Source organism: Tenrec ecaudatus, chromosome 3, assembly GCF_050624435.1.
Source record: "Tenrec ecaudatus isolate mTenEca1 chromosome 3, mTenEca1.hap1, whole genome shotgun sequence".
NCBI lineage: Eukaryota > Metazoa > Chordata > Mammalia > Afrosoricida > Tenrecidae > Tenrec > Tenrec ecaudatus.
Window position 1 is genome coordinate 197,426,408 of NC_134532.1, and position 10,550 is coordinate 197,436,957.

A 10,550-nucleotide genomic window follows, 5' to 3' on the forward strand; every position below is an offset into this window, starting at 1 on the left:
CACCAGCCATTCCACAGAAGAAAGATGGAGTTTTCTACTCCGGTAAATAGTTACAATCTCAGAGACCCTGTCCTCAAAGGTCACACTCGATGGCAGAGGATTTGTCTTGTTGTTGTTGCTCAGTCATGTGACTGTGACAGCAGAATAGTGCATAAGGAAGAATAAAGAGGAATGGATATATTTGGATTATAATATTGGTTTAAAAAAAAGAAGCAACATGGACTTCCGGAAGAAGAAACAAATCTGCATTGGAGGAAGTACATCCAGAAGAGTCCTTAGGAGCAAGGATGGCAAGATGTCATTTCACACACTTTGGATAGGTTATCAGGAGAGGCCGATTCCTGGAAAAGGACCTCATGGTTGAGTTAAAAAAAAAAAAAAGGAAGATTGGAAGTGAGATGGCTCGACACAGTAGCTCACCAGTGAGTACAGATGTATCCCCAACTGTGAGGAGGGAGCAGGACTGGGCAGCATTTCCTGCTGTTACACATAAGGTCGCTATGAGTCAGAACCAACTCTACGGCAACTAATAAAAATAAGGGACTCTTTTCTTAATATTCTTTTATTAGGGACTCACACAACTCTTATCACAATCCAAGGGAACTCTTTTAACAAGTACTCCCCTGAAAAGAATAAAAAAAATAAGGGTGAAAGAATTAAGTCAACCAACCTTCACCAAAATAGCCAAAGAGAGAGCAAGTAAGTGCATTGAATATGTCTGATGTCATTCAGTATTATGGGAATACACATTCAAACCAAAATGAGATATCACTGCACCCTCACTAACCTGGCTAAAATTAAGCACACTGAGCATGCTGGGTATTGCCAATGATGTGAAAGCACTGGAACCCTTATTTATGACTGGTGGGAAGTTAACATGGTTTGGGAATTGACTGTTTCTTACCAAGTTCAACATATACTTCCCAACTTAGAGTTACCAGAGAAAATACCATAATTCAAGCGGTATCTTTATTACAATGGTGCTGGTGAAGAATACTGAAAGTGCCACAGACTTCCAAAAGAACAAACAACTCTGTCTTGGAAGAAGTACAGCCAGAATGCTCCTGAGAACCTTCAACTCATGTGCTTTGGATGTGTTGTCAGGAGAGACCAGGCCCTGGGAAAGGCATCATGCTTGGGAAAGTAGAAGGGTAGCGATCAAGAGGAAGAGCGCCTGTAGCCAAGGGCTCAGACAAACCAGCAATTGTGAGGACGATGCAAGACTGGGCAGGGTTTCCTTCCATGGTGCACAGGGTCACTATGAGTCGGAACAACTCAATGGCGCCAGCCACAACAACAAATAAAGGCCAGAGCCCCTAAGTAACTGTGTGTTTCAGATGAACAACATGTTTTCATAGAAGTATGTCCCAAACGAAGGACATTGGGCCGCCAACTCAAGTACTCCTTCAATGCAAAAATACTTTGTCCTATTAAACTGGCATTCTATGATGCTCACCTTCCCGACACAATTGCTGAAGACAAAATGGGTGAATAAGCAAATTGGAGAAGAAAGCTGATGGTGCCAGGCTATCAAAAGATATAGCATCTGGGGTCTTAAAGGATTGAAGGTAAACAAGCAGCCATCTAGCTCAGAAGCAACAAAGCCCACATGGAAGAAGCACACCAGCCTGTGCGATCACGAGGTGTCAAAGGGATCAGGTATCAGGCATCATAAGAACACAAAATCATATCATTGTGAATGAGGTGGGGAATGTAGAGTGGAGACCCAAAGCCCATTTGTAGGCCAATGGACATCCTCTTACAGAAGAGTCTTGGAGAGATGAGCCAGTCAGGGTACAATGTAGCAACGATGAAACATACAACTTTCCTCTAGTTCCTAAATGCTTCCTCCACACCCACTATCATGATCTGAATTCTACCTTACAAATCTGGTTATACCAGAGGATGTACACTGGTACAGATAAGAACTGGAAACAGAGTATCCAGGACAAATGATCCCTTCAGGACCAGTGGTGTGAGTAGCTATACTAGGAGGGTAGGTTGGAAAGGGGGAACCGATTACAAGGATCTACATATAACCTCCTCCCTGGAGGATGGACAATAGAAAAGTGGGTGAAGGGAGACTGGATAGGGCAAGATATGACAAAATAATAGTTTATAAATTATCAAGGGTTCATGAGGGAGGAGGGAGCGGGGAGGGAGGGCAAAAATGAGGAGCTGATGCCAGGGGCTTAGGTGGAGACCAATGTTTTGAGAATAAGGGCAATGAATGTGCAAATGTGCTTTACACAATCGGTGTATGTATGAATTGTGATAAGAGTTGTATGAGCCCCTAATAAAATGATTTTAAAAAAAGAAAATGTCCTAAAATTATGGTAATGATTATACAACTTTTTTTTTCATTTTTAAAAATATTTTATTAGAGGCTCATACAACTCTTATCACAGTTCATACATATACATACATCAATTGTATAAAGCACATCCGTACATTCTTTGCCCTAATCATTTTCAAAGCATTTGCTCTCCACTTAAGCCCTTCTCATCAGATCCTCTTTTTTTTCCCCTCCCTCCCTGTTCCCCCCTCCCTCATGTGCCCTTGGTAATTTATACATCGTTATTTTGTCATATCTTGCCCTATCCGGAGTCTCCCTTCTCCCCCTTCTCTGCCGTCCCTCTCCCAGGGAGGAGGTCACATGTGGATCCCTGTAATCAGTTCCCCCTTTCCAAACCACTCACCCTCCTCTCTCTCAGCCTCGCCCCTCACACCCCTGGTTCTGAAGGTATCGTCCACCCTGGGTTCCCTGTGCCTCCAGTCCCCATGTGCACCAGTGATTGTACAACTCTTCCTGATATGAATGAACTATTAAATTGTATATGTGGAAAAAGTGCTAATAAAACTGTTTAAGAAAAAATGAATTAATAATTAACTCCTAGAGTATATCACAATTACTTTCATAATAGTTTTAAAACCTTAAAACTTTATACCTGTTTAATTACTCATCTTTTCGTTCACTCATTACAATATGTAATATGAAATGAAGAAAAGGGATCAGTAAATCTCCTTTTATCAAAAGGCTGAAAAGAAACCTTTTTAAAGACATTCCTAATCAAGTTCAGGTATATAAGCCATTAACTTACATTCTGAATTCCAAAATATTATAAATACTCTGACTTACAATGTTTTTATAAAGGGTATTAAAGTAACATCTCTTTCAGATAAAAAATAGACTTCCGAGGGGGGGGGAAGTATGCCCAAACAGTCCCCATGGGACACACTGGTATTAAACACTTTTGCTGTTGCTCTTTCTCTGAGATTCACATTCCGTTGAGCGCCGTTACTTTACTTGCTAAATCTGGCCACCATGCTTCCCACATCACCCAACCATTCCACTCCTAGCTCCATCCCGGAGAGGAATGAAAGCCTGTGTCCCCACGCACACCAGTGGCCCTAGGAGCTCTCTTTGTCCAAGTCCCAAGGTGGAAGGCCACGCAAATGCCCAGGAGCGAAAGCCTGAAGATACAAACAGTGACCTCTGCACGCGATGGAACTCCAACCTGCCATAAAAGTATGAGCTATTATAGGGCAAGATATGACAAAACAACGATGTATAAATTACCAAGGGCATATGAGGGAGGGGGGAATGGGGAGGGAGGAGGGGAAAAAAAAAGAGGACCTGATGCAAGCGGCTTAAGTGGAGAGCAAATGCCTTGAGAATGATTGGGGCAGGGAATGTATGGATGTGCTTTATACAATTGATGTATGTATATGTATGGATTGTGGTAAGAGTTGTATGAGTCCCTAATAAAATGTAAAAGAAGAAAAAAAAAAGAATAAAAATTAAAAAAAAAAAGGAAAAAAAAAAGTATGAGCTATTGATGGAGGGAGATAAAGCATAGACAGCTCTCAAGATAATTGAACGGAGTAGGAGAGAGTGCACACCACATGATCCCATTTACGTCAACTTCTAGCAAGTGCAGGCCAGCGTGCAGGGACAAGAAAGCTAAGCAGGCAATGGCCTGGGGCAGGGAAGGGTGGTTTTGGAAGGGGAGCAAAGAGGAAACGCATGGCAGTGATGGATGGATTCATGATCTGGGCGGTGGTGATGCTTTCGTGGGTGTGTACATGCCAGATGTCATGGAATTGTCTTCTTCATACAGTTCCACGTCTGTCAACCCATCCATCAAGTGACATTTATTCCCAATTCCTTTGTGCAATTTTTTACATTGTATATAATCATTTGTAAAACTCAAGGGGACATAAAAGGAATATGTGGCTTATTTAGAGAAACAAGACCAACCCACACAAAAGGTTAAATAAAAGGAGCATTAGACAAGTTGAAGGGAAGGTCATATTTGCCAGCACGAAGCCCACGTGTTTTCATGTCCCCTGTTCGAAACCAAACACAGCTGCAGAGTCCATCCTGGCTCTGTACAGATCCTGTAGTAGCCCTGCACACCATGTTTATTTGAAGCTTTCACCCGTAGAGACAACGCCTTATCTGCTGAGTTACAGAAAGGGCTTTGACTTGATTAACAGCATCAGGGGCTTCAAATGAAGGCTACCAGAGAGCAAAAGTTGGTTTCTTCCATGCCCATAGTGCAAAAAGGGGTGGACGGGAGGATGAGATCATAAATGACCCTACCTGGCCCTCTTCCACGTGTGGCAGCTCGCTCTGTGGTTGGAGTATGATGCGGGTCATAAGAGAAAAGTCTACTCCCTGTGCCGTTTTCCCTCTGTGACTCTGTCTCATCTCCTTTATAAGGAGCCCTGGAGGGTTAGGGGTTGGGTTACTGACCACAAAGTCGGCAGTTCGACCCCACCAGCCACTCTTTTTTTCACCAGATTTACAGTCTGGGAAACCCTATGGGGGGTCTTTATGCATCAGAATGGACTCAATGGCAATGGGTGGGGTCGCGTTAGACTAGGGCTCGCAAGGCTACAGTGTAACGTCAAGTGAATTCTTTGCTTCTGCAAAGATGATTTTTTCCAAAGAAGGTCGCATTCCCAGGTGCAGGGACTTAGGCCTTGGACATATCTTTTAGGGACCCATAAACACCCCTGAAAATACTCAAAGGATGCACACTCAAAAAGAAGACCAGATCATAGACAAAATAAAGCAAATGCATTTGCAGTGCATCCCTAGCGTCTATTGATTTGTCAGCCCAGTACCCAAATCACACAAGAGATGTTTCACTGCCTTCGGCGATCAAGGGCAACAGCGGAAGACAGTTTTAAAAACAAAACAAAAAGCCAACTCACTGCCATCGAGGCGATTCCGATTCGTGGCAACACTAAGAACCGCGTAGTACCGCCCCTGTGGGTTTCCAAGACTGTAACTTTCCACAGGAGTAGAAAGCCTCATCTTTCTCCCTTGAAGCGGATGGTGGTTTCAAACTGGTGACCTTGTAGTAGTTAACGGCAAGTGAGAGTAGCCAGTAAGTGTGAGCTCAGCACAGAACTGGGGCCTGAGAACAGCGTGTGCCAGATGAAGAGGTTTGCCTGAACGAGGGTCATCAAACCAGAGGAAGGCCCTCCATGAAATGGATTGACCCAGTGGCTACAGCTGCGGTCTAAGCACAGAAGCTAGTGTGGTGACAGCACAGGGCCGAGAACGCTTTGCTCTGTCAGATGTAGAGTCTCTATGACTCAGAGCCCACTCGGTAGTATCTAAGGACAACGACAAGGGCATGGAGTTGAGTATGTGCACTCGGGCCTCAGGGAGTAGAGGGGAAGAGGGTTTAGCAGAGATTGGACAGATAGTCACATGGTGACAAGAAGGGCCTGAGGTACCCGGTAAGTTATCAAGGCCCCGGGGAACTCAGCAGTGAGTGAAAGTGGAGAAAGCAGGCCCTGAACAGACCTGGGTTTGCCTGCTGGCAACTTCCTGAGGGAAATAGCAGAGGCTGTGGCCACCAGAATGGGTCTTGGCCTCTGCAGGGGTCAGGCGAGCTGAGGCTGGCCCCCTGGAGCAGTTGGTGCTTGCTGAGAAGCAAGCAGCTTCCCCATGTCACTCAGCGGCACCAAATTAGACTTCAGAGGCAATTTTAAGGCACGGGAGACCCCAAGGACCATTCTCAGAGTGAGTCCATGCAAGGGCTGGCGACCTGGAGCGAAAGTTGACCAACACCCTGCAAGGAGGGCTCCTCTTTCCTCGTTACCATGTGCCGGGTTCATCTTCCGCAGCCAGCCTGGTTCTCATCTCATGTTGTCACTTGCCATAGCCAAGCTGCTCAGCCAGGCAGAACTCCATGTTGAAGAGGCCAGGGAATGAGAAAGTGAGCTAGCTACCAAGGCTTGGAGGCCTGGCCCCAGCCTGCCCTTGCCACCCAGGGCTGCTCTTTGGCTACCTGACCTTTCAGGCCCCGTCTCTCTCTGACCCCAGTCTCCCTCAGCAGCACGCGAGAGACAGAGTGGAGGTTGGAGAAGTCCACCACATTGCTTCCCTCCACAGCCCAGGGACAGAGAGCAGCGCGTCTTCTTGGCTCCCCTGTCTGGAAGAGAAAGAATGGGACTCTGTGGGTGGGACCTCAGACCAAGCAGCAGGGCCCAGCCCTGAAAGTCCAAAAGCCAACCTGAGTCTATATAGGTTAAGGGTGTTCCAGGAAGACCTCCAAATACAAATTCCATTTGTCCACGGGTCTTTGCAGGCCCTTAACAACGTGACCCAAAGCGGAGAAGGGACTCAGGTTGCTATGTTGTTGCTCGGTGTCCGGAAGTGGTTCTGACTCCTGACCACCCTGCGCCATCCTCACGATTGTTTTCAGGTTTGAGTCCACGGTTGCAGCCACCGTGTCCATTCACTTTGTGGAGGGCCGTCCTCCTTTTCGCTGTCCTTCTTCTCTACCCAGCACGATGTCCCACTCCTGGGATGGGTCTCTCCTGACATGTCCAGAGGAATCCGTAACACTTTTAAATTAATGCAGCCAATTCTCATTTGAAGACATGTCCCAGGTATCGGGGGAATATTACTTCTGAAAATGATAGGAGATGTTTGTAAGGATCCTCCTGTCCCCCGGCTGCCATGAAACACCACAGAATGGTGGTCTTGATCTCAGGCACAGAGTCTCAAGGTCTGGAGGTTAATCGTCAGCATCCAGGGTGTCGGCAGGGCCATTTGCTCTGAGAACTCCAAGGGAAGGTACACACTCTCTCTCTATCTCTCTCTGGTAATTTCTGATCAGCCCCAAAGTTCATCCAACTTTGGAGTCACATGACAGACTTCCTGTGTCTGTCTCTCGTGTCCCTTCTCCAATGGAAAAGCATGGGTGGTGCTGTTAGTATAGCATTGGATTGCTTTCCTCAAGGTCGACGGTTCAACCTTGACCCCAGGGGAAAGATGAGGCTATTGACCTGATACAAATGTAGTCTAAGGAACCCTATAGAACAGTGGTTCTCAAGCTGGGAGTCAGATGACCCTTTTACAGGGGTCGTCCAATTCATAGCAAAATTACAGTTATGAAGTAGCAACGAAAATAATGTTATGGTTGCGGGGGTCCCCACAACATGGGGAAGTGTATGAAAGGGTTGTGGCATGAGGAAGGTTGGGACCCACTGTTGTGGAGTGTTATTATGAGTTGGAATGGACTCAATGACAGCGGAATTTTTGTTATTTACTCAGAATGGATTTAGCCCCACCATCCTCAAGTTAGCTGATAACATTTTCTAAGACCCTATTCCCAAGCAAGGTGTCAGCAGTTTGAATTTCAGTATGAAATTGGGGTATGGGCATAAGGGAGACTTTATAATAATTTCATCACCCAAAGATTATCTGGGGCCCCAGTCAAAAACCCCCAGAGCAGAGAAGCCTGCCTATAACACCCATGGTGTAACCCTAAGCCACCACACATCCATGGGGCTCAATTCCGTCATCTTTGAGTTGACTGTGGTTTAAGGTACAGTGATTGAACCTGGGACGCAGAAGACATAGAGCCTTCTGGCCCTTCCCTCCCCATTCCCTATGTTCCAACAGCAGCTCGGGTTTCCTTCTCGCCATTATTTCCCTTTCAGGGTCCCTGGCAGAACCCCATCTGGCCAGAGGGTATCCTGTGAGCATAACCCGTCTCTCATGAATCTGTTTGCAGACTGCCTTCCACACTGGCTACAGTGTCTCTGGAGGACATGTCTTGACTCCTGTTTGTGTCTGGGTGTCACACCTACACAGGCATATGACCTACAAGGTCAGGGAGGCAACTGACCCTGGGGCGTCAGTGAACCTGAAAGCCTGTAGCAGAGAACTGGTGTGGGTTGAGTCTTGCTGCTGCTAGAGGATCTTATCTTAACTCTGCCATGTCAGTAACACTTGAAAATTAAAGAGCTCTTCCATTCATCTCTGACTCTCTGAGGCCCCGCCCGTCTTACAGCTCCCTGGTGGAGTACAGATGATTGAGAGAATATTGTCCCTCCACATTCCCTTTATCAAAGCAGTTACTTTATGCCCCCAATCTAGCTTAGGGTACCAATGAAACCCACTTCTGGGCACATAGAAGGTGCTTGATAGATATGAGGTGGGGAACCCGTAACAACCAGATTTTAATTTTTACCAAAGCTATGCATTTAATGTTTTTTACAAAACATCCTTAGCACCTTGAAAGTACTCTCCATCACACTTCATACATGTGTCAAATCTGAGATTCCATTCTTGGAAATATTTTTCAAACTCATCTGTTTGGATGGCTGACAGCACCTCCTTGTTTTGATCTTCACCTCTTCTCAGTCTTGAAATCGCTGTCCTCCCATGTCCCTCTGCATCTGAGGCAACAAAAAGAAGTTGAGTAAGGTGTGTGGGACAAGAGAGACATGCTGGTTTTTGCCAAAACTAACACACTGAGATGGTTGTGTACGGAGGGCTATTGTCTTGGTGGAAAAACCAATCCCTCATCTACCACAAACCAGGCCTTTTTTTGTCCCACACTGCTAATGCAATCTTTTCAGAACCTCTAAACCGAAAGCTTGATTAACAGTCTGACCTGGTAGCATGAACTCCAAATGCACTATCACCTTCTCATAAAAAAAATCACAAATGAACATCATCCTGACCTTTGGTTTTGCTTGATGAACATTGTGGGGAAGAGTTGACAATGGCATCTTCCAACGGTTTGATTGATGTTTGCTTTCAGGGTCGTAAAAATAGCACCATGTCTCCTCACTGGTAATGACCTTGGGGCGGGTGGGTGGGGGGAGAGTCTGGGTCGTTTCAGAGCTGTTCTTTCAGAGCACGCATGTCTCCAGTCAACACTCTTTTTCCTGCTCAGTCAGAACAAATTGTGAGGTGACCCTTCTCATTCCCAAATCTGTTAAAATTCACTGAACCGAGCTCCAAGGTAGTCAGATAACTTCCCATCTCTTCAGTGTCCGTCGTTGGTCTTCAAGCACAAGTGCACGGATTTTGTCAACATTTTCATCAGTTTATGAAGTTGACGGATGTCCAGAACGAGGTTTGTCATCAATCAACATTTCACCTTTCTGAAACGAGAAAGCCACTCGTACACTTGAGTCTTCCCCATGGCGCTGTCCCTGTGAGCCGAGTTCAACATCACAACAGTTTCTGCGTCACTATTTCACAGCTGTATGCTGTTCGCTTAAACTGGCCATCACAAAAAATGAGATTCAAGCAAAACTGCTTTTATGTAAAGATTCACTGTAACCAGAGAGAACCCTGCCAGGCAGCGCCGCTGGGTGCTCTAACTCAGAGAGAGTTGCTCGTTGCTCACCTATTGGAAAAAATGTGTACTACAAAAGCTCTGCCCAGTGGGATTTTTTGGGTACCCCTTCATATTTAAAGAAATCAAAGAGTCAAGCTGTCACACACCAAGACGATCAAGTTCTTTAATGCCTTGATGTGTTTCCACTGCATTCCCACCAAAGGACAAGTCTGAGCAAATGAACAGGTCCAGTGTGCAAGCTTAGAGCAGTCCTCTGGCAGGAGCACACACGGCACTGACCAATGCTAGGGCTCTTTACAGACTCGCTTAGTGGACCAAGACGCCATCTCCCACCAGGGATCAACATTAATGTGGCGGCTGCTGTTGTACTCTCAGGGTATCGAAAGCTGAGACATTCACTTTACCTCTCACTTAATTCTCACAGTTCTTCCTATTTGGAAGATGAGTAAACCAAGCCACACAGGACTCAAACCAGAGTCTTTTCAATCACCTCAGATGCCTTTGAAAGCTGGACAGTGAAAAAAGGCAAACAGAAGGAGAATCAATACATACAGGGCTGTGGTGCGGATGACAATGTTGACTATACTGTGGAGCGCCAAAAGAACAAACCAATCAACCTTAGATGAAAACACACCAGCCTGCTCCTTAGCAGTGAGGATTGGAGACTTCAACCCACTCACTTTCGGGATCAAGAAAAGCGAATCATAGAGAAGGGCACCCTAGCTGGTTCAGACGAGGGTCGGCCAAAAGGGGGAACCCGTCATGAGACGGATGGACGCAATAGCCAGAGAAATCGGCCCAAACGTATCAACAAGGCAGAGGACGCACAGAACTGGGCAGCATTTTGTTCAATTATCTCTAAGACCACTCTGAGTCCAAGCCGAACAAGAACAACGAACCGCCGTTGCCATAAGAGTAAGTTAC